The sequence below is a fragment of the Wasmannia auropunctata genome, unplaced genomic scaffold (assembly GCF_000956235.1).
Source record: "Wasmannia auropunctata unplaced genomic scaffold, wasmannia.A_1.0 LD335163.1, whole genome shotgun sequence".
NCBI lineage: Eukaryota > Metazoa > Arthropoda > Insecta > Hymenoptera > Formicidae > Wasmannia > Wasmannia auropunctata.
The window spans coordinates 372,390-398,011 of record NW_012027727.1 but is presented as its reverse complement, the minus strand read 5'-3'; the positions used below and the strand labels follow the sequence as shown (position 1 = coordinate 398,011).

At 45.2% G+C, this 25,622-nt stretch overlaps 1 protein-coding gene and 1 long non-coding RNA gene across 3 annotated transcripts in view; one reads left to right on the top strand and one right to left on the bottom strand.

Moving 5' to 3' along the window:
• LOC105457694 (DE-cadherin) overlaps positions 1–25,622 on the top strand; it is a 126,480-nt gene that overhangs the window by 59,635 nt on the left and 41,223 nt on the right. The window lies entirely within an intron of this gene.
• LOC105457693 lies at positions 17,068–18,342 on the bottom strand. The gene is made up of 2 exons (XR_975434.1): positions 18,263–18,342; positions 17,068–18,086 (listed from the first exon to the last, which is right to left on the bottom strand). It is a non-coding gene; the product is annotated as an uncharacterized LOC105457693 (long non-coding RNA).

Genomic DNA, 25,622 nt, shown 5'->3' with positions numbered 1-25,622 from the left:
TCTAACATCTGTGAAAAATAAAAATGAGAGCAATAAACATCAATATGACATTTACGGTGATATAGTGCTAGAAAATGCAATTAAACCTCTGTACGCCGTTCGATCCACAATCTGTACATTAAATTTCGGCATGCTCGGCGACCCAATTGTTCAAGTTTGCTTCGGTCACGTTCCTTCGAAGAGATTCACCATCTCAAAGAGGAGTCGCTTTATCGAGGCGAGTGACTGAGACAGGAACAACGAGGTGGAAGAGAGAGAGAGAGAGAGAGAGAGAGAGAGAGAGGAGCAAAGAAAGACGGAGAGAGAAAGAGAAAGAGAGGGATGGGAGGAAGGGAGAGAAATACCTTTATAACACTTAACTATTATTTGATGAAGGAAGAAAGCACTCCATTCATATCCAAACTCGCCACTGCCTTCTGCCTATCTCGCAATAAAATAAGCGCATTGAAATTCGCGAAATGTGTCTTCAGCGCTTTCGCGACATAATAACGCAATTCACCGTTTTCCTTCGTGCTCCGTATACACGACCGTACGCTAAATACCGCTAAATATTGCCGGAACACCAACGGAAAGTTCCATTGTATTCTTTTCTTTGAGACTTTCATCCAATTTTTTTTTTCGTTGAAACGCGCAAAAAACTTCATGTAAAATAGCCCAGAGATCACGAGTTAATTTCCACGCCATATCACGCAAGTTTCGAAATGTACGTTATACCACGGAGTTAACGCGAGCGCGCCATTGTGCTTCTCGTAATATTATACACGCTAAAATTATTTCAAACAATGCACTCAGAGTAAAATAATATTTTGAATAGTAAAATTAATACATCAACAGACGTATATATTATCCGGAAAGTTACATCGAGATTAATCTGCTCAATGGTCAGAGAATATCATGAAGGCCCGATGGGTTTTCCGCGTTCCCACATCGTCGGCGCGTTGCTGCTGTATAGTTTTTTCACAAAGTTCCGCGTCTCAAAATGTCTCTGGGTAAAGGGGAGAGTTCGTTGCCGCGCGCGAATTTTTCGAGATGCATGCATTTTCAAACGCGAAGGGCCGCGCGGCGTGTCGCGATCTCGCGTCGCAAAGCACCTCGCCTAGCCAGTTGGCGAGCAATAGGAGACCGTTGATAACGATGTCTCTCGTTTTGGTCCTCAACTCCCCCTCTTTCCTTCGCTTTCGTCCCATAACGATCGTATATATACTCTATTGCGTTTCCATCGGTGCTCTGTACCTTCTCGCCTGCGAGCGCGCCTCGTACAAGACGCGACGACGCGAATTGAACGTGTGCACACGATATTAGCGATACTATAACATACGCTCTCCGTTTCCGTGCGACACGCGTCGCTCGATTTGAAATTGCATACGCGACAGGGCAGGGCGTACACTCCGACGACGCGAACCCTTTGAGCTTTACGTGCTTGCGTCGCGCGACGACGTCGTCATCTAATCGCGCGCGACGTCTAATCGCGCCAAGCGAGCCCACACTCGCGTGTGAGCGCGATCGCAATTGGGTGTCCCATTGCGTTCGCGAGGGCGTCACATGCCTCCGTCTATTAACTTCCGTTCTCTAATATCCGTCGCGACACTACGTGATCCCCCGCGTGTTGCGGACCGGGCTTATCTGCATCGCCGGAAAACGGCGGAACACGTGCCGTGTGCGCCCTTCCGTTTACTTTTCGCGCGCGATATCGCGAACGAGCGCCGAGCGCATCACGCGGGTATGCAACGAACGCGGGAATGCGACGAATTTCGCGATGATGAAACATCGTCGATCCGTTATGTTTTTCCTCCCCCCCCCCTATCACGCAACGCGCGGAACTCGCGAGCGACGACGCGAGAAGTTAACGGTTATCGGCTCTGCCCGATCTCTCTGTCCCGAGTTACAGTGCACGAAATGCCCGCTCTGTACACACCCTCGCACACGTTAACACACGTGTGTCCTCTTGGATCGCGATCGTTTTATACGGGAGATCCGACCGCGTTCGCCCGCGCCTTCGCCGCGGAAATGGAAATGGAATTTCGCCACGATTTTATGCGGCAATAACGCATGCACGCGGCGCGACATTCCCCCGGTCAGATTTAATCTGGCGCCGTAACAAACCCGATTGACATGCGGCAATTTGTTCCGCGTAGGATGAGCCGCGAAATGAAATTATTAAATTTGAGATTGCGCCGAGTGCTTTTTGCGGTGCTTATGCGATCGACGAGCGAACGTTGCGTTTGAATCACTGCGAAAGCCGCCGCGTGCCGTTTATTAAATTCGGCGGAAAATGTACGTTCGCTCCACTCTCCCTCCCTCCCTCCCCCCCTTTGGACACAGAGATTACCCCGATTGTATTTTGCGATCGCGTTAAAAATTCTTATTCGTAATAACGATTGCGCGTTAACCCGGTTCGTTTGACATTTTTGCAAATGGAAGATTGTCACATCGAGCTGGAGCGAGATGTAAAATGTAATTGGAAATCCAAATTTACTGCTTAATACTGTAAAGGTTACTCTGGTAATGTTCAGTTTGAAGCACATTCTGCGATGCGTCTTGAAAATATTAACATCTCCGCTATTAAAATCGGTTTTCCCTTCCGCTTCAAAGCCGAAGCTATAAAAATGTCCACGTGTCCATCTGGATTAGCTTCATTTATAATCCATTTGTCGTTACGCGCTCCACTTACATTCGCGTTCAAAATTCTCCTTGAGGAACGCCGAGAAGCTGAATTACACTATGCACAGTTTTGGCATAATGCAGCAGCCGACATCCTCCGAAAGTGACGTTAACAGCACTGACAGACAGGGGCTCAAATACCAGATAATTTATTTAAGTTCTCGTCTATCGCGCAAATATAATTTATAGCTTATATAAATTGCTCACGTTTTTTTTTCCTTTGTCCTGATCGCTTTCTTGACGCTGCCGCGTCGCGAGCCGAGCGACCGTTGACAAAACAATGCCGTGGAAACGGCGTTATTTTGGCGTGGAATTTTTAATTTAGAGAGTCGGTTCTGTTTTTACACCGTAGCGCAAGTAAAGTCAACTAGTGCCGCTGCAAAATTAGGATCATAGCTCTGCCGCGTGATGCAGCGCCATGCCCGCGCTTAGGAATAACCGCAAACAGTCATGAGAGTTATTTATTGCCCGAAATGCGAATCTACGCGGCGGTCCGCAAAAAGCCCTCGATGCTCCCGGCAAGAGTACGAAGTTTTTCCCGCGAGTTTCGCGTCCCGACGATGTATTGAGCGCGCGTATAAACATCTACATTTTAAGTGACGTCCAACGGAGGAACTTGGAGAATTTTCAATTCCCCAGAAAAGTTGTTTTTTATACATAAGCATACGGTTAAATCTCGATTATATTTATTTGCATATAAACAAAATATGTTTCAACGTTGATTATTTTATTAAGGTCAATATAGGAATAAAACAGCACAATAATATCACAGAAATTCAATTCCACAATTCACGATAAATGTAATAATGAAATTTACATTTGAATGTGTACAGTCGTGGACAGATCGGTTGCGACATCTTTTTTTTATAGGTTTTAAAACACATTAATATTCTGCAAATGCGAATCACGATTGACATTATACTCCAGACTAAAGATAGTACATCGTGGTTCGCGTTTGCAAAATATTAGTTATCTATAAAATGTATATTATGTATATTAAATATATATTAGAAACTTATAGAAAAAAAGCGTCGCAATTGATCTGTCCACGACCATATACATTTATGTACACAAGGCGTCACAAATGTCTATCCATCTGAAATTGCAGGGGCACATATATATATATATCTATATATATACGTACATACATATACATAATATATATATACGGATCGGTATCCCTGCAAGTTTAGATGGGTAGACATTTGTGACGCCTTGTGTATCAGTAGATGCATTTAGATGCCTTGACTGAATTCGATTCATTCAGCTCTTTTTTGTTTCTCCATGATCGAATTTCTATCTTGTTCTTTTTTCCAATGCGACAATGCAAAATAATTTAATTCTTCCAGCATAATTTAATTCTTCATTGGAACTGTGGTTTCTCGAGTTCTTATCTATTTCGCATCTCTCTCTTCGCGGCACAGAGTTCTCTCTTGTCAATTTTGTGATTTGGTGCACTCGTGCGTTTTGCGATTATTGCATTTTCCACGGCTGCAAATAGCCGTGTCTATTGAATTTTGCGCAACGCCTAAATTTCGACTGTCATTCTACTTTCCCCGTGACAATGTAAACGGCGTTTAGTGAATGTGAACATGCAAAAAAACAGCGTCACCGACAATATATACGGCAGAGATAATTCTGTGATTTTTACGACGCGCGAAAAAGCCGATGAAATCGATCGAATTGAGAAAAAATGAAATTGGTGTCTTTGACGATCAGTGTTCTATTTTTGAACAAAGGAGCCACTCGTGCGAAGTCGCAAAGAAAAAATTCGATTTGAATTGAGCGTGGCATCAAGTCAAACTACTGCCGATAGAGCGCCCAAAAAACGACGGTCTCGCGAACAGCAAGCACCGACCAGGAACGGATCCAATTCCTTTTCACTTTACGGTTTTCCGCGACACAGTTCGACGCGATAAAGCAATGAAACGCTCCCGGATTACGCAGAACGATGATTCCACTTTCCCCGAGTTTGAAACTGATTCGCGAAACGGGCACGAAACTGGCGCGAATTAACTTCCCCGCGAGCTGTAAGTTGCAAATCAGGGGGGCGGACCGTGCCTCCATCCCTCTCGTTCGCGATATAATCATAATTCCTCGGGGATCCTTTTTCACCACTTCCGGCAGAACGACGAGGGGGACGATATTGTATTGCGAAAATATCGTTGAAGTGAATGATTTATGAAAGCTCCCAATTTCTGTTTCATTTTATATAGCTTCATCCTTTCTTTTCTCATGTTTTTTATATATTTTTGTTATAATTTATCGTTGTGTTGTACGTGCGAAATGTAATAATTTATATATAACTTGATAGGAAAGACATGTTTATTCTTAACTGTGTTTTTCAACGATATTTCTATTTACGATTAAGACCGATAAAATTCCACACATTCCGATATTCTTTTCTGATAGAATATTGGACAAATTCTTCGAATGACAACGTAATAATAAGTCTTTATATCTATGCAGTCTCTTCCACTTTGGAGACGAATTCTCCGCAAATATTGCGAATGTTAAATTTACGTTAGATAAAATCTCAATTACGTTTCCATCTATCTCATCCAATAAACATATTCGCATCGACGAAGATATACTGCTTCAATTTTATGCTATGTAACGCGCGTGTAATGAATACGTTAATCGCCTCAGTCTGTGGAGATCCTTTGTATTTCCTCATTCGATATACTGAACAGCAATCCCATTTATCGGCCCCCTTTTCATTTCTCCTTCATGCGCGAATTTCTCTCTCTCTTTCTCTCTCTCTCTTTCTCCCCTCCGCTTCGCTGGAACCCTTCCCGAAATTAAATTCTACTCTTCCACGCTTCCCTGCCTCGCACGAGCTGCTTTCCCCTCCTCCCTTGCTTTCTTCCCTATCACAAATAAAATAATGAATAAAAAAAATTGTCGATGCTCCTTCACTCGCGAAATCTCTGATCGAATTATCTCCGTATGCGTTCATCCCTTTGTAAAACTGTTGCAAATTAATTGTGATACATACGGTGATAATGCCACGCACTTCCCGCTTGCGTCGGGAAATTATATATTTTCTCGCGTCCTCCGCGAGATAGTTGCGACGAGTTCGGGGAAGTACTTTGTAAATTAGAGTCAGCACCACTTCCATCTATGCGTTCGGGCTTTTGTAGCCCGTCTGTGAATCATGATCAGAGTGAAAGACGCGCTTTTTGCCTGGATGAATGCGAAATCGACCGACGCGCGCGGCAGATTGATGCGAATATTTCTCTACATGTAAGTTACGGGTGAACGTCTATCGTAAACGAACGAGATTTTACTTATTCATAAGAAAATTGCGAAAATGGTGGACGGATATTCTATAATATTTGTTCCCCTCCCCCCATCCACTCGAGGTTAAACTGTTATGTGTCAATCTAAACAGTTCGTTTCCACGGAAAAATATTTATCTGCGCCGGTCTGCGTGTAACGTAACATAATTTTTAACGATACATGAATTTTACCCAGCTAATTATTTGTTTTATCTGTTTTCAGGTGAGTACAAACGATCCACCGGTAGCCCGGGCCGATTTATTATTTACGATGAAAATGGTTAATGTCGAAAACAGCTTCTGGCAAAATGGATGCGGTAATTAAAATATATGACAGTATAAATACTGTATTTTATAATGTAACTGTGAAATGGGGTTCATGTTTTTTCTTCTCTTTGTATCTTGCTCACTTTCACGCTGTTTTTTCTTCAAACGTTCCGACTGTTATTATTACTCCGAAAGCGCGCTGTTCTTGATAATGGAAGGTAAACTTGTGTAACATAAATTATTTATAACGCGAGTCGCTAAATCAACTAATCGAAATCGCGTTATTATGAGCATGTGTTTATTATATGCGCACATTGCAAGTCAACCGTAAGTTTGACAGGCGAAAAGCCGCCCTTCCCCCCGGGAGGGGGGAATTTTCGCCTTTTCACCGTTAATGAGCCCGTCGCCGTTACATCGACAATTTGCATTTTACTTGGTATTAAGATAACCGTTTGACCGTTTTGAATTATGAAGGCGATTAATTGTCACCCGGCCAAATAAATTGGTCTTAGCTTAACGAATCGAACGAAAACCGATCTTCTTGTCGTACGACGAAAAACACAGACTTAACGAGCGTGGAATTAATTATCCCGCTTAATCGCGTTCCGCCCGCGCCTTATCAAAGGCGATGGTTTTCTTCGCACGTGTTAAATACGCGCATGCTAAACAGCCGGTGGCGAACAAAGGGTGCGTAAAATGAGCGTTACGGCGGTGAAACGAGGAGGTGTAAAAAATGCGGAAAACACCGTAAAGAAGAAGCGTGGATTTTAACAATTAATGACGCTCCCATTAGTCGAGATAATCTTTTTCCGATCCGCCGGCGTGGGTACTCGGTTAATTCTCACCACGGCGCGGATTTGCAATGTCGGCAAACGGAAATTGTTCAGTCTTAAAGCGCCGAACGTCCTCGACGTTTCCTTCCTTTGCCGTACGAGACTGTTCACAAGTGTATCCGACACGGTCGATAGTTGAAAAAGGAGTATATAAAGGGAAATATATTCTATCGGAGCAATTTAACGACGCTCCTGCCGCGACCGTCCAGCCTTTATAATAATAATAAGCGTCCTTTTAGTAATGAGTGAACCGAGAAAATTACCTCTGTCGTTATCAACGAAAGCTCCGCCTCGCGAACGCTTTTAGTTCGGTACGATATTGTTAACGGTCTAAAATATTTTATGTACAATCTATACATATATAAACAGAGAGAAAATAGTTCTCTTAATTCTCAAAGAAGTCTCTGTGTCACAGAGGGAAGAATGTAATTATTCAATATATTCGTTATCACTGATTTATGAAACTGACGTTAATGCATCGTAATGTATTTAAATCGCGTGTGCAAGAGGCGGACGCGTATTGTTTCGTGAACATTTATAAACTATGCAGACTTCTGGTTTTATATTTTTAAATTTCTCGATAGATTAAACAAACGGCTACGCGCACATATACGTTTGAAAATGCGCTCGTACAGCTGTATCGGGCATCAGCGGAGTTAAAAGTATATGTCACGCGCAATAAAGCTTACGCGATTTGTTCCATAATGACGCGTACAAGCGTACACAGACGTTATATTCCATCTCTTGAAATTTTCAGGATCTTTTCCGCGTGGCTTTATACACGATATTGCCCACGAAAATGGCGCCCATATCTCGAGATGGTCTTAAATAAGGGATGCGGTAACTGTGCCGACAAATCTACGGCAAAGTTGTTGCTCCATTGCTCCGTAAATTCTATAGAGCCAAGACACATGGACCAAGGGGGAGCGACGATTTTCATATTGCCGGAAATTACCTGAATAGCGTGCCGTTTTAAAAGCGTCCGCTTTGAAAAGTCACTGCCGGTCAGAACAGTGTCAGGAAACATTTTTTCGGTGGAACAGAAAATCGCCAATATACTTCTTTCGTTTCGTCAATCGCATTATGTTCAATATCTAGCGAGAAGGGCGCGCGTTTTATTGATCGCTAAAATCACGATAATACGCCGGTCATTTTAGTCTTCCGAACGATTTCACCGTTTTCCAAGTTCCGTTATACCTCCGTTGTATATACATATTTTGCATTATATTTTTTCTTTCTTTTTTTTTAAATTGTATTCGAGTTTCACCCGGTGAAACATAGACTCGACTATGTTAATACAAGTCGATCAGTTTTGCTTCCAAGATTCATCCCGAACAACTTTGGATAGAATCTTCAACGTGGAAGGATCCACCCTGATTTACTCGCTCGAAGGTCTTCCTTCCGCTTTCGAGGGAAATTTCCTCTACAACGATTTTACTTCGTTCTAGGTTTTCTTCATTCGTTCTTGCTCAACGATCTTTTCTTCCGAGTCGGCTTATTGCTCTCAGTCACGGTTCTTTTATTTCCCCTTTGCAGTAACGCACAATTAAGTACGACTTTCCCGATTTTCCTTTCATCCGCTCTCATTACTGCATCTAGGATTTTTTTTTTCTCTTAAATTTCTTCGCTTTTTAGATACATTCGTTATATCGGTCAAGCTGCAAAGATTTCGAGGATAGTACACAGCCGAGATATTATATATAAGTGTTCCAGTCGTTCGGAAAGAGAGTAATTTCAACATCCTCGTGTCAGTCGTGCCTCGCCTGACTTCATCCAAAGGTGGCGGCGGCGGTCTGCGAGCTTCACGCGAGGTGAATCCCGAACGCTATTATACAGCGTCTGATCCCGGTTTAAGCTCGTGGATGTAATCGCGGGAAATGGGCAATGGCGGGGGCTTGATCTGATAATCGCGCCGCGCGCCGCGCCGGAGTCAGTCTGTGGGTTCGTGCAATATACGCCCCGCAAAGTCCGCGGTCCGTACACGCTCCGCTACACGCTTCGTCTGCACGTCCGTGCGCTTCTGTAGATACGTGGCGGAAGTGCCGCCTCTCTCGCGAGCGCACGATAATTGCCACGTGGAAACGTCAGTTCGTTTCGGGGCCGCGCGCTATTACGTGTACGGAGTGTATTTTTTCATCTCGGCAGAGCCGCAGCACGGTTGCCTGGTATGATAGCGCGCGTAACGAGAGAGCGCGCGGCAAGTGACTGCGGACGAGAAATTACAACGTGCTAGCCGCGTCGTATAAACGAAATGTTCCGTGTTTGCGAAATAAAACGTCCTACCCTCTCCTGCCATCCTGCCCCTCCCCAGTGTACGATAGGATGTTCCTTTGATCGCGCGCGGCAACTATTGCGCCAGCTATTGCGAGACCCATATTGTTGTCCGCCCTCGGTAGTGTGATTTTTTGCCTGCAAAATAAAATTTGTCGGTATTCCGTTCACGTCGCGCATAAAAATCATTCCGTGACAAAGGTAATGTCTTCTCTTTACGCTCGAATCGGTCTCTTGCCGAATAAAAAATCGCGCCTCGTCGACGCATGGCGCGGCGCTCGCGGTATTCAGGCGTTTTCACGCTTCCGGGGAATGTGAGTCACGCAACAGAGTCGCGTAAGCGTTTTCGTAAATGTCACTGTGCCTCTCGTCCCGTCCTCCCGGTAAAGTCCACTTTCCCGCGTCAGGTCAATCAATCGTACGCCCCGGCGTCGCGCGTGCGTTTAATCGCGCATCCATTATTGTTTCCAAAATCCCTCGAGCGAGTTTTCGCCGCGGCGCGTAACCACAATGCCGCATTTTTGCGCGCGGCTCCCATTATTCTTTTCCTACCCTACCTACCCCGAGCTTTTCGCCGCCAACTGCCGCTACAAATAACAACGTATTAATTTTACAGCATCGCGGATCCGCCACCACCGTCGACGTCCGTAAAGAATGGCGACGAATCTCAGTTTCTCCGCCATATCTCGTCGTCCCGCGTGGCTCGTAAGATAAAAAGAACTATCGCAAAATTTCTACAACGAGAGAGATTCTCTCTTTACAAATCGCGTTTTGTACACTTTCAGGCATACTCGCGGGTTTTTTCCTTCTTTTTTTTTTAATAGAAAAAAACCGAGATGAACAACGAAAAAGAGCAGCGCGCGCGCGCGAATACCAATGCGCGACAAAGTGCATCCTCCCCCTCGCGCTTCCCCGCGCGCTCATTTTTCTCCGACAGGTACTTTTAGCGAACATACCCGGAATTATGTGCACGCGGGATGCAAATGTCGACCCTTGTCCAGCCGCGTGTCCCGGGTACTCGCTTCTTTTCCCCTTTCCTCCTCCACCCCGTCGTTGCCTCCTGCCTCGCTCGCGTGTACACACACGTGCACGTGTTGCTCCGACATTCCTGGATATCACGCTTCTTTTCGTGTCGGGGAAATAAAAGTGACGAGACGAGGGGTTGAAACAGAGGCGATGCCGCTGCACGCGTGGCGTAAAAATAGGGTGTCGCGTCGCGTCTGAAAGGGGCTGAAAGCTCTGACCCGTTAAGCCAGCCCTACGAGGTCACGGGGCGGTTATCTGCGTCTTAATGCTGCGCTATTTAAGTAATCCGCGAGATAACGATCTATCTCACCAAGCTGGTTAATGTCAGACTGACGCTGGGTATAACAGCAACCTCAAATGGTTGCGGCAACCATCATCCTGATGCGATGCGAGCACAAAGAGAAGAGAAAAAAAAAGGATAAGAGCCTCTACCGCGAGATATATTTTTTTATTTTTATTAAGCAGTTTTTAAGTCCTGTTTAAAGAGAGATTAAACGCACTTACTGACTTACTCATAAATGAAACATAAAACAAAAAATTTTTTTATTTTGTCCAAAGTTTATGTAACCATTTGTAACCACGTAAAAATATCAAAAGAATGTGTTGATATTTATTGATATTATTACTTCATGGAAATTAATAAAAAGAATCATAAATTTATATACATTTTTTTTACTGTACTAATAAATTTTGCAGTTACACGGAAAAATGTTTATTATTGTGAATACGATGGGTATAAAGGTAAAAGAGGCCACTATTCCTGTATTTTATAAAATTATTTTGTAAAATTGAATAATGAAACGTAGCTTTTGGAAGAGTCGCGTAAAAACGTGCGTACATACCGTGCTGTTTTTTAACAATGTTATCATAATGTATCGCGTGTTCAAAGCGCTGCGACGTAGCTATAGTTTTGCGAAAAAGTCCGCGGGATATATATGCATTTACATTCGTAGTACGAACAACATTGTAAAATTTGCAAAGAGATTTATGTGGCGTATTGCGATTCAAACTGGCTTGAGCGCTTAATTTTCAGCGGATAATACGGCAATTTAAAGTCGCTCCACATGGCATTATAGCTATCGATGTAAAATGGAAATGCGATCGGGATACGGGGGCCGCCGTCGCTGCAATAAGCGACGACGCCGATAAGCGACACGGCTTTCCAGGCGACGTCGCGTCTTTTCCGCCACGGCTGCCACCTGTTTAAAATTTTTCGAGTCCACCGGTCATAAAGACAAGTCCGGCCGGTGGATTTATGTCAGAACTATATTTATTACAACTCTATAACAACGTCGTACGGTACTTGTGATTCGTTTCGAAAAAAAAAAGGAAAGAGTTGAGCTTTTCGCGACGTGCAGGACGGCGAGGAAACGAGGAACGTAAGTACCTACCCGGATGGTATTTTCGTTTGACTCCTATTTTCACGTCGCGTGCGCAGGAATGTGTGCCGAGGAACGAAAAACGTTTTGCGGCGTGTATATACGCACGTTTGCCTCGCTCCGGTCGTCATCTCGGAAAATGCGTCAAATTATAAAGAGGCAGGAATTAATTCGAGTGCCTTGTTGCCCGAGTGCACGCCGGCGAAATCCGACGTAAGGGATGAAGAGAAAGAGAGAAACGAATCGTAGACATGGATACACCAACAGTGGAAAGAGTTTGAAATGGAAGGATATACGGAGCTCTGACGTGCCGCTCGCCGCGGTTCGACAAAAGGGGGGTGGGGCGGGGGGAGGGGTAGCGCTAAAGTTAGACGAGAGATGTGTACATACGTGTAAAGCCAACAGGGGGAAATAGGAAGACGCCTTTGAGAGCCGTGAGATGAAACCCGAGCTACGGGGGAACCCGAACCCGCATGTACGCGCGTTGTCAACCGAACGCTATCAAAAAGACGCGCGCTGCTCCGGCGCGCTGACCTCTCGACGTAAACGTCTCTTGCAGCAGGGAAAGGGACCGTTTTTCCCGCCCCGGTAGTCGTGACACGTAATCGGTAGCTCGACCGCGCTCCGAGAATCCTCGGCAACGTTGCGATTAATTTAAACCAAGGAATTATCGGAAAAAAGACGACGTACAAAGGTATCTCCTCCGCTCGCGGGAGACGGAAACGCGGGATTATATGGAAACGGCGCGGCGCGGTGCGGATTGTGGCATGGAAATGCGAGGTTGGGATCACGATCTTTTTCTTTCGCGCTTATATGCGGGCGGGAAGAATAATGAGGTGTATCGACTGACCCCTTCGGTTCTCGCGTGGTTAGTTACAGGGAGAGAAAATGGGGAGAGGAGAAGAACGGAATAGAGGCGGCGCTATACGAGATGGTAAAAAGCTTCGTCGACACAAATTACGGGAAGGCGAGCAGTGGCAAGCAGTTTGAGTTACAGGCGTATGTGTAGGACGCGCACGGCCAGAAATGCGGCGAACGGTGCTAAATATTAGAATAGAAAAGTGAGCGTTCCTTTGAGAGAGGGATGCGCCCTGATGAAACTCGAGCACGGAAAGCACGAATATCCTCCATGCTCCGTAGCGCTCGTGCACCTACTAGCGTCCGCGCTAGCCCTGGCGTTTCCCTACTCGTAACCGCCGTGCCGCGTTATAAGTCAGTTGTGCGAGCGTGGGCAGGCGCGCGCGCGCTTGTGTGTGTGTGTGTGTGTGTGTGTGTATGTATATATATGGCACATCAACCACGCATGCACCAACACGCGTCCGAAACGAGCCAAACGAGCGCGCACGTGTATCGTCATGCAAAAGCGTGGCTGCTCTAGAATTTCTGTTACGCGCGTGCACACATAACCGGGCTTGACTCGGGCAAAGCGCCGTTGCTTACGAATCGATTAACGTAACTTACCCGCGCTCGTAACATCCGCCGGAATGCTGTTTGTGTGTGTGTGTGTGTGAGAGTACATTTGTTGCGCCTGCAGATTTGATACAATTGCGTCAAATGTATGTATTTCCATATTAGATTTCTGTCGCACGCGCTACGTTACACCGCGATGAAAATTTCTCAACCGGATCCTCTCTTGGACGAGCGAACCGAGAGATCGTTTACCGCTGACGTGGTTTGTCAATTAACTCTCGTTCTCCTCCTACCCTCCCTTCCCCCCCTCCCTTCCGTGTGCGCGTTAGAGATAACGTCGACGTCTCGTACGGTGTGATCGAAGGTGACAGAAGCGACATTCGAGAGCCGCGATTCTCGATTGCCTCGCCCCGATCCTACATATTCGATGCGTATCGTTCACGTTTCGACGGGAAATCTTATCGGTGGTATTCTGAGAGACTTATCAGCCCTGTACAATCTCTCGGCTCCCGGCTATATCTCGTATATCCGGTTCGTGTACCTTTTCCTAGGTTGGGGAAACCGCTCCCTCTTTGCGCGTGGTGTCGGGAAAGTATAGAGCAGCGTGCTAACGGCGGCCTGTAATTATAAGCTTACACACTCTCTCTCTCTCTCTCTCTCTCTCTTTCCATAGCCTAGCTGGCGGCCCTATCATTCGGTTACCTTTTGTACTTTGACTACTACCTCCGGAATTACCCGACCTACACATCGCCGTTGGTCATCGTTGAACGCTACCATTGACCATTCACCAGACCATCGGAGGCCTCTTTGCGGGCAACGTACAACCCGCGAAATAACACGATACCATGCTCCCGATCGCGCGAGGTGATGGCGGGGACGAAGCGAGGCGAGGTGAGCTCACGGGGGTGAAAATGTGTTCATGTGGCTCGGTGCCCGACCGAAGCGAGCGACGTGATGAAACGGCCGGCGCGACGCGGCTCGCGCGCGACTCGTATTCGAGCGCGAAAGAAATCCACGACAATTACACGCCCATTAATCCGATCGCGCTTTGCGGCTTTTCGGCTGAAGCCCGTCCGGGCCAAAGATTAAAAATAGTTTACTTTCGTTTTTTTTTCTCTCCCCTTCCCCCTCCCGAGCATGCATTTTCGTTGCGTATACGGGCGAGGTGCGGTAACGTGATTCATTTTTAATCGATCAAATCCTAGTTGGTTTTGGGACGCGCGAATAACATCGCTCGGGATGGACTTTTTAATTCCCGAGGTAAGAGAGACGCAGCGATCGCAGCGTACTCCAAGTTAACGTAGCACGGGCGACGTAACAGAAATCGATAATAATTACGATCCATTTGGAATTTCCCTTCGCCGTGGAACTGTAAAGAATTAAACACGTTTTGCTGTGTCTATAGAATAATTATCGTCGGATATCGGCGCTTAAATATGCCGTTATATCTCTGGTAAATTGCATCGACGATTCTCTAAGCATATAAGCTATGCCCTCTTCAATTGTACAGCCCGTGTAAAAATTGCTTGTTTCTCCATGTTCTTTTCCGTGTTTGACTCTCTCTCTCTCTCTCTCTCTCTATTGCACAGACTCGCTCGAGTGGGCAATGGGCAAGCGCGACAAAAATACAAAAGGAATCCACAATGATTGCGCAAGTTATTTAACCTCGTTACGGACATTACATTTTTTACCATCACCTCTTCGTTTTAAAGGACAAATTGCACGCGCATTCGTGTTTTCAAGAGCTCACAGCATTTATTTCCATCCGTGTCAGTTGTGGCGTTTAGCTGTAACGTATCATATACACGCGACGCGGAGTACCGAAACCATTGAAGTTCTGATTAACAGTATAATCCGATCACTCTTAATGGTATGGACATTCGATAACATTGTACGGTAATAAATTCCCGATCGCTCAACCCGATAATCGCTTTTGAAACTTTCATTATTTTATTCGCAGGTATGTAAATAAGCTCGTTATACAGCCGTCACAAGTACAACGGCCGGGAACGGCGCGCGCGACACGCGCGCGGCGGCCATTCATAAAATATTGATGAAAATGCTGCATTCAATACGGTTCTCGGATCTGATCCGGACCCAATGCTGGGGGAATACAAAAGGAATCCGCCATGGTGCTTTATCGAGGAGCTTTGTTACGAGCCATTACCCTTTTCTCTTTCATCGTGGCTATACGAAATTATGTCTTACGCTTGCCCGGAAAAATTCTCCCGCTTCCGTTATACAGACTGTACTGACTTTTATATTGTATAAAAGCGATTTTACCATCTGCCCGTCGCGCGTGTGTATCGCCCGGGGCGACACTATTTATCGAACTTTTACGTCAATTCGTCCGTAATCATCATACCGATCACAATGTGACGCTCCCTTTGTACCCGGCGATACGCTGCGTAGTCGGCCGCGGGCGACTTTTATCAATGAAGATAACATCTGTCGTGATAAATGTGCAAGCTGGAGGATATCGCCGAGCGAAAGAAAGCGGAAAGCGATTGAGATTTAACGCGTATTAATCTGCGCAGGAGCGCATCGCGTATTCTTTCGCAATTAATCGCGGTACCGACGATTTTTAATTAGAGTGATGTCGTATTGAACCGACGCGCCCCCGGTGCTTGATGTTAAATAGGAGCGACTTAAGCCGCGCGCGCATCGTTAATTTTTCACTTTCTCTTAATTTCTTGTGCCGTTTTTCTCGTGCCGACTCTTTCAATTAACCGTAATTTCCGAGCGAGATCCGCATTTAACGAGCCACACGCAAAACAATACGAGGACGGCCCCGCGTGACGCGCGTCGTCGCGAGCTGGCGTCGCGTCCGATAGAGCGAATTAAGACGACAGACCGCGCGAGCGGAATGTGACCGCGCGGCGTTCGACTTCGTTAAGACAGCTTGCCCGCATTTTCTCCGAAGTCGTCTTCGTGTATCCTCTCTCGCGATCGAAAGACGCGCGCGTCTCGCCATCGCCCGCGATTCGTATTCGCTCGTCGAAAATCGCATCCTCGTCGGACGTGATAAATGGGATTCCTCGTCGCACTGCGCGGCTGCTTAAGAGTCGCATTCGATCATTGACACGAGGCGCAGTGCAGCAAAGATAAGATAGAAAACGCACGCAAATAGAATTGATGGCAGAAACTTTCGTTTTTTGAGAGCGAGGCGTCTCGAGAGGACGAGAAGCGCCCGTCTTCTATGACTAACGCGCGCAGATATGACCGATCGATACATAAGCATTCCGAGATGCATTTCCTATTTTACTTAGCTATTTCTATTTATTTATCACCGCCGTCATTGATCGTCCATATTTTCGCTCCGCTATTTGCGGAACATGTAAATATTACAGCACTTATTTCGCCTGCTTGCAACGTTAATGCCCCGACGTTGTTTGACATGTGTGTATGTACATATACGTCGCGGAAATCGTGTTAACAATTTTCTGCGCGACTACTCGGCGAGTTATCAATTATTCCGCGCGGCTATTCTTCGCGGAGATAGCCACTAGCGCGCGCGCGCGCGCGAGAAAGGGATACGCGGTGCAACTTGAGAATTTCAATTACTACCCGCAGAACTTACAATTAGCCTCGCGACTATGGCCGCGCACGGTCGATTCTGCGGTTCGTAAGTGGGATGTACCAAGCGCCTACGTATTTGTAACGATTATATGCGGCGCTCGAAGTCGATACGCTGCGGTTGTACACGGGGTGTTCTCGGGAATGAATTGTGGACGGCGAATCCTCATTTCGTCCGATTACGTATAACAGATTCGAATCGTAGCTATAGAAGCCGACAAATATCTTTAATATCTCAAAAATGCTTTGAAATATCAAGAAAATGTTTTCTTAAACGTATTTCTCAAACGTTTAAAACTCTTAAAAACTATATCTACGTTTGTATAAAGGAAAAGGGAAAACTGCGAAATAACGAGTAAAATATCGTGAGAGAAAAAAAATATATATTTTTAAAACATTTAGGAGATATTCGTAAATTTTCGAGATTTTCATCATATATTCGAGGTGATGCGACGCGTCTCGAGTCCGTCGCCCATAGAGAGTCTATAATATGAGAGAACTATATAAAGTTTCGCTTGGGATAAAAGTTCCGCGTGTAAGTTGCGCGTGTAATCTTCGGGAGCGAGGCTTTCACCACCCGCGTGTATCTATCCCTCACATTATTATCATCCCGCCCGCTTTCTACGAAGTACTCGAGACCCAGTTACGTTGCAGTTCAATCTGTCGGCTCTCGCGGATCCGGCATATCAATCCCGGATGGGCGTATGAGGGACGTTGGTACGCCGCTGAAGGATCTCGCACTGTAATTTCGCGGACGAGTGAAGCGCGCGCGCGCGCGCGCGAGGGGGTGAGAGATCCCTCGGTTGGATAGGACGGTGGTTTACGAGTCGCCCGGTAGATTTGTCCGCCTACAGATACGGTGTTACGTAGGCCGACGGTATAAATGCCACGGGAGCGAGCGAGGGCGCATAGATATAACCGTATATCATTGTTCCCTGAAACTTCCGGAAGCTTCCTGGCACGTCCTGCCGCGTGATTTCAGAACGAGCATCGTCCACGTGTTTCACCTATGGCCGCCGAACGAGAACTCGGCCGTGGGTATCGCGATTAAAATGCGCTTTTATGACGGCACGAATGAGCTTCGCGTGCGCGCTTCGTCCTCGGCATTGGACAACGCTGGAAGAGGAATAATGCGCGCACGGAATGGAAATTTCTTTCGCTCTCTTCCTCTACGTACACAAATGAGCTACCTCTGTACATCGCCTCGCGAAGCATATGGTTCCTTCGTCGTCGCCAATAATCCCGAACGGTCTTCTTACTTGAAAGGTGTTCGTTACCCGCGGGAGGTGCGGATGGCTCGTAATCCTCCTTTCGCTATAGTTGCAAAGCTCCAATGGGTCGTTAAGTCCTTCCCATTGCCGAGTCTCGGCCGATAGTTTTAGCTATGTATAAAGAGAAGGCAGCTGCCGGTGACAATTAAAAGGCTCCTTTTGCGGCGCGACACGCAAGCTTCCCAGCCTGGCGTGGATTTCGTTTGTGCCGTACGGCGCGAAAAAAAGGTTGCTGTAATTATCGAAACATTGGATCGTGTCGCGCATAAAAGATGGTTTTCAATTACTCGCTAACTAGAAATCCGGTTTGCCGCGGCTCGCTCCAAAAACACAGGACACCGGCGCGGCCGCTTTGAACCGGAAACCGGAACGACGGCCACAGAGGATATTCTTTTTATCGCGGTGATACGGTCAAAGTGTTGCTGATAGGAGGCCACATCGAATTTTCAACGGCCTGGGAAATCGCCCTGGGTATAAGCGAGAAAGTATTACACGACAGCATGTACACTTTGAATATCATACTTGTCGTTTCTCGAGCGTCGTTGACGAGCGTCAAAAAGACTGGCGCGGGAGGCCTGGATAAGGAACGGAGAAACCTAAGCTTCTTATTCCGAGCTTAATTCGACTCGTAATCCCTCGTAGTGAGTCCGGACGTAAAGTCCGTTGCCAGCTTGCGAATGAACATGGACGGTGAAGTTTCTTCGTCCTTAAGACCCGTCGAATGCGGCGCGCGCAAGTAATAGGTGCGCGGTCGGATAATACTATTTCGCGTCTTCGCTAATAGCACAGCACAGGGAGCCGGAAGGTCCCTTTCAGCGCGCGCGCGCGCGCCTTCTTTTAAATTTTTAATCAGGCTCAAGGTTAAGCATATTGAAATGATCTGTCGCCGCGTCCCCCAGGCGGCGTAAATTGCGTCGTTCATTTATTAATTTCGGAGGAGGTCGGGGAAGACAGAGAACAATTCGCCGAAGGTAGTTATTATTAGATCATTTATATCGCGCGCAGAGCATCTGCGAGCGGTGAATACGAAAGACCTCTTTGTTTGCGCCATGAAATATTGATCGCTTTGACATGCCGAATCGAGCTGATACGTTCTCGCATTCGTACATATTCGAATAACACGTTCGGCCTTCGATATGCATGTACGTACGTGTATCGGTCGGCGTCGCGCGAGAAAGCGACCGAGATTTTCGCCCCGTTTGCCGGTATATAACAGCTTTTAAAATTATTTAACAGCCGAGCCGAACCGCAGCCGCGCTCGCGGAAGAGTCCTCCAGCGTCCGTGAACCGCCCTTTATCTGGAGCCGGAACTCGCGACGCGAGCTCGAAGAAAAAGAAAATAAATGAAAAATAAATGCCGCGAATTCGTTCAGAGGCTCGTATTTTCGCACGGTATCCGGCGATAAAAACGCCATGCCCGAACGTAATCTTTATAGCGCGACTCGCGCACCGGGACTATGGAGAATAGTAGTGTTTGGTGTTTGGTCTTCGAACGGAAACTGCTCGGGATACGATCGGGATCGAACAATGCGAGCAGACTGGCGGAAGAATATCGGAAAACAAGCGCCATCGCGGGGTCGCGCGCGTACTTTCGTGCACGCCGACATGTAGAGACGTGGAACGAAGTAGTCGTGAGCGCCCGCGCTCGGGGTCTTCCTCTCGGTACGCCGCGCGAGAAAAAGACGAGGTAAAAAAGTACTCTTTTTTTGCGGCTTCCATATGTGTAATAAAACGGATAAGGAGAAAATGTGGTTATGGAATTTAATTATGGTTTACCAACGCGCGTTACGCGTTGAAACATGCTCGCGTAAATATGAATCTTAATCGCCTATAGAAAGCAGAATTATTCCCACGATCTTCATACATGAGCAAAAAACTTTCTGATGTTGTCTGCGACACGCCGAGCCAAATCATAGATTCAAAGACAGACGATGATGGAGAGACGTATTATTAAATTAAAGCGATCTTATTTTGAGCACTTTATTTTGAAACTAATAATAAAATATATTTTTTGTTTTTGAAAAAAAAAAAGGAATGAGGTATCGGGATAATCCATTTAATTTTCATTAATTTATTATGTAATTCATTATTTATTAATACGTGCGGAAGACAAAAGACTGTTGACCTCTCACTGCCGACATCAGGCTAATGATAAATGAAGACAAATCCCACGGTAGTCGGCTACTAAGTTCGTGCAGGCGTGTCGTGATTCTCCCCGCGATTCCCGGCGGTATTCTCGACTGTCAGAAAAGCATCGATTTCGGGGGGGATGTAGATCCCCCTGCAGCCCGCTCGTCTCCTCCCCAGGAGAAAATATCATAAGTCGTAAGTTTCGTTGCTCCGGATATTCGGCCGGCGTCGAGGCCAAAACGAGGATAATCGATATGCTTTATCATGCTGAATTATTCAAGCCTTACTCGGCTTATCCCACTTTTGGCATTGGCCGAACGAAGGCGGTCTGGAAGAAAAGTTTGATGCCCGCGCGAATGTATCGCTAGCGTGCAACCGGCGTGGTCAGAATAGTACGTCATTCCCAGTACCGTAAATAGAAAGCTTAATAACGTTTCCGCCATTCGTGTTGCGCATGCCACTCCATACACCTCTGTACTTTTAGGAAGGTTTCACGAAATGTCAAACACAAAGCGTAATTTGTTAATTAAAATAGATGTGGACGTTAATGCCAGCGAATTAATCTGTATTCGTGGAAAAAAATTATTTCGGCGAAATGTGTAAAAATTAGTCCAGATCTGAAAAAAGTTTCGTTGCACTATCAAAATAATTATATAGAATGTCAAATATTATATAGGTTATATAATGTGATTAAAAATTTTTTGATATTCTAGCACGACCAGCTTGAGCGTTTAATATATTTAAATAGTAAAATATAATTATTTTCAGAAATCTATACCTCATCTAGCTAAAATTTTAATTAATTTCAACAAACTCATTCTTTCCGTATATATGTAACTCGGCGAGAATAAGAATTAAAAAGAATAAGATTTAAATGCGCTCGTACGAGATTTGGATTTAAAGAATTATTCTCTTTGGAAAAAAGAAAAATACTCGTCTCTGTTTTTTTTTCTCTGCTGAAAAACAGAAGGTTTAAAGTTGCCGTGGACTGTTTGTATTTCTTAGCAGCTATGATCCGCATAGCTACGCTCCTGTTGATTTTATAAGCAATTTTTATGCCGATCGATCTCTCTGGCGCGTCGAACCGACTCACGGATTCATCCAGCAGCAATCTCCGCATTCTGCGCTCAATTAACTTTTACCGTTTCGGAAAAAAAAAACAAATATCCGAAGCGGATTGTTGTCGCTGCTCAGAAGTCTCCTTTATGAAATTTATAACTCGCTAAAATCTACTTTGGGACTCGCAGTAACGATTAAGTTAACAAAGAAGAAGAGAGGTCGAGCGGCTGCTAAACTTAGAGGATTTATTCCTGCAAAAGTTGACCAATTATATTTTAAGCAGACAGAGTTCTCTTTTTTATATTTGTAAATTGAACATTGCATTAACAATGCATTTTAACATTTGTGTTTAATACAGATCCGATTTCCAAGCAACATTTAGAACCGTACAATTATATACCTTGTGTGCATCAATTTGTGCATGCGTGATTAGCGTTTATTACTCAAATTTATTCGGTAAGTGCTAAAAGAGTGAATCGCGTGCTATTAGTAGAGCTTTCGCTGCTCGCGCCGTTTAAAATCCATTTGCCCGGAACGCAAATAAGATAACGCTTTTTGAAAAGAATTGTACAGTCGTTTGAGGTAGAAATTATATATCTAACGCGATCTCACGCTAATTGCCAACCTCTACCGAGCTCTTCGCTTATTAAACCACCGGCGCGGGCGCAGCGACGTCGTGCGCCAAGCGAGACCGCGTTGGATAATTCATGAGCGTTGAAAACGCTGCCGTCTGATTTACGTGGAAATTCGTCGACTCGGGAGAACAATTTGGGATCGTAAATTTCGCAATTCGTGACGGCGTTCGAGACTTCGACGAGAAACAGTTTTTCTGGCCGGCGGCAAGACGGGCTCTCCGGGCATAGCCCCGCGTCGTCCCTTCTCGTATCTCTTCCACGCCCTCCGGGTGGAAACCTTCTTTCTCTCTCTCGCCTGACGAGAGAACGCGTGACTTCGGGAATTTCGGTCCCCCTGAGGAAACTACGGCAGGACAGTCACTCTCGTCTCGTTCCCGTGCTCTCGGGACGATCGTTTGGCTGAATAAATGATCGGCCGGGAAGTCATCTCGTTACTTACGATGTTTCCATCGAGGGCTCGAAAAGGGGATTGCGTCGGTGGCGGTTGCGTCCGTCGAAGGGTTGGCGTTAGCCCTCTCGTCCCCTTCCGAAATCATTCTCGCCTCTTACGTTTCGCTCTTAATTCCCTCGGCTCGCGCGCGGCCGCTGAGTCTTCGCTTCGAATCGATCGACTCGGAGTTATTGTTCGCCGGTCGTCGCCGAGCGCCGCTTAGCGTTTCCCTCGCGAGAGCGGGACGATAAATTACGTTCTCGCGGGCCGCGGCGATAAATAATCGGACGGCGCGGATGGCGCTTGCGGTAAGAACAACCGTTCCCGGCGAGCCGGAATACGTACCCGCGGGGACTTCGTGACTGTCATGAACACGCGTACGAGTTATCAGCGGTTAAAGTTCTCCCGCGCTTCGTTAGGATACAGCGCGCGCGCGCACGCTGAGGATCGGTCGCGCGGGGTCGTCGATTGCGAGATATAGAGGACGATCCAATTTGCCACCTTTAATTTCCTCCCGCGTCGTTCTACAAATTGCAATCCTTCGGCCACGTGCCGCTTGCTGCCTGAGCACGCACTTTCGCTGCATGCGTTCGTTTGCTCGAAGAGAATGGGACTAATTTCCGGTTTCCCGGTTATTTTATAGGGGCGTTGTCGTGGCGACCAAGTACAAGGAGAACGGTGATTGGGGTGAACATGCGCGCAAAGATTGAAAAAATTAGTCGGGCGTTTTCTCTCTTCGTTCTCTTTTCCGAGAGAAAAAGAATTGGGGGTGGGTGAGCGATGAAGAGAAAGAGAGAGAGAGAGAGGGGGGGGGGAGAGGGAGAGAGAGAGAAGAGAGAGAAGGCGAACGGGAATCAAGCCGCTTAATCCTCGGCGAGAGTTCTTTTGTAGAACGACTACTTCCGCCGGATGAGACGTTACTCGAAAGTAATCCGAGAAATGCAGCTGTGTGAGTATGAGAGAGCGCCGCCGGAAGGAGATCTTAAATACAGCTGCAGCCGCGTAATTGATGGATTAAATCGCTATCGCGAACTCGCCGCGGTTATATGCGCGGCCGTCGTACGACGGCGGTCGTACGTATCGAATTAGCTTACTCGCTGCTTCGCCGTCTCTTCCGCTGATAGGCAAAGTTATTTAATCGCTCTCTCGGTACTGGAGTGAGGCCGGGTGACCATCGGATTACAACAACGGCCGAGAGTCGGGCGTATTACGCGCTTAATAAACCGCCGCATCGCGGCGCGATTTATAGACGTTTTCTGGTAATTATCTGCGCGCGGACGATATCGCCGGGGTTACGGTCCCTTTTAACGTTGGGCGTAAATCTGCTAAGCGCGGATACGCGATGTACGAGGGTCTGTGCGGGTTTACGAGGTACGAGCAGATGCAGGTATCTCGTTCGAATTAAAAATAAATTGAGTGGCTTCCTTCTGGGGACTCTCGCCGGCTCTCGAAATAGACTTACGGAGGAAAACGAATATAGTGTATACACATCAAATCTCGATGAAAGCTATCTGTTCAGCAAAATTTTTTCGCTTCTGACGCAACTAACTTACGTAAATAAATTAGCGAGTTTCATTTCGGCGAAAGAAAACCAACTTTTTATTCCCCTTTATTTTGTCGTGTATTGCGTAAATATCTGTCCGCTAATTACGAATTAATGAATTGATATATGATTAATATTATTTTAATAAAGTGACATAACCAATTAAATAATTTTGTCTATTTTATTGATTAAATGAATTGACATGTTTAATTAAGTGAATTGATATTTTGTATTTGCAATTATATTTTGATTAATAAAATTCGGGTCAATATTCGAATCGCGTAAACAAGTGCAAATATCCGCCGTGATTATTGCGGTATCCTTTTTTTCTGTAACAAATATTATGAGTTGAGAGAGAGAGAGAGAGAGAGAGAGAGAGAGAGAGAGAGAGAGAGAGGAGGAGGAGGAGGAGGAGGAGGAGAAGGAGGAGGAGGTGGGAGGGAGAGAAAGAAAGAGAGATAGTATAGCCTTATAAATATTCTACATTTTTTATTTTATGGAGTTAATTAGTTTGTCTATGCTTAAATAACACTTCAATTAAAAATAATTAAATAATTAATGAAAAAACTTAAAAAAGGTGCTAAAGACACACTAAATTAAGCCACTCTCGGAGAATAACCCGGAAACGGGGAATCTCTGAGCAATTACTTTACTTTATTTGTAAATGAAAATCATATCAATATATGTATAATACGTGTGCAGTTCGCAAAGCGCAATTTATAACACGTATGTATGCAATATATGTATGTATATAAAATCGAGGTAGATAATATTTATATTAAATAAATCAAATAATAAGCACTTAAATAAATGATTTTATACAATTCGCTTTGTAATTAATTCCTCGACGAGCGATCGCAATTTGAAATTGCGGGCGGTCGCGCTATATTATTAAGATTTGAAAAACTGGAGGTGGTAGATCATTTCCAGTGTCGCATAAATGTTATTTTTAACAAGAAATACTATCAAATAATGTTACTATTATTCTTGATAAATAAATAAAAATTTACATATGGCAGAGTATAGAAATTAATATAAATTACCTTATCTAATCAAATTGTCAAAAGAAAGATCGATTAGAAGTTAAGAATTATGTATTTTGTAATTTTTCCATAGGATGTCACTATTTACCCACAAGGTAGGGCAAATAGTGACAAATGCAGGTTTTAGTTTTTATGAAAATCTAGCTCGTATATATGACTTATGGAAACTCTAATTACGTTTTTTGTATATTTGAAAATGGAAAGTACTCTTTTAGTGAAAAATCATATCTTGTAAACTTCAAATTAGCTTGTAGGAGAGAGAGGAAAAAATGCGTCACTATTTGCCCCCCCCTTCCCTTACGTAATATTTCATAAATATAAAATCTCCTTTATTCTATAAATAGTCAGACGTTTCGGGCTATCATTTTTAGTCATCCTCAGTGATGATCAACCATAAATAAACTTCAACTTTTGCTTTTATTTTCTTAGTATGTGCATTCTTTCACGCCAATTAATGAGTGAGGAAGCAATTATCAGTACCTCCAATAGCTGCAGTCTACGCAGTTGAAGGGCAGCACGGTGTAGCTGTATGTCCTCAAACGTAATAAAACACACAGTTCGCATATTAGCACCAATTAAGTTAATAACAGTAATAAACAAATAAATAAATAAATAAAATTAATGATGCACGTATATACAGAGTGTCCCAAAAAGGTCGGGACATCTAAATATTTCGGGAAATATAAGTTTTACAGAAAAGTGTTTCAGACAAAAGTTATATGGTTTAAAAATATCTATTTACTGATCCTATCAGTTTGACCTTGAGTTGCGTAACCAAGGTCAGGTCAAGGTTACATTGATTTTCTT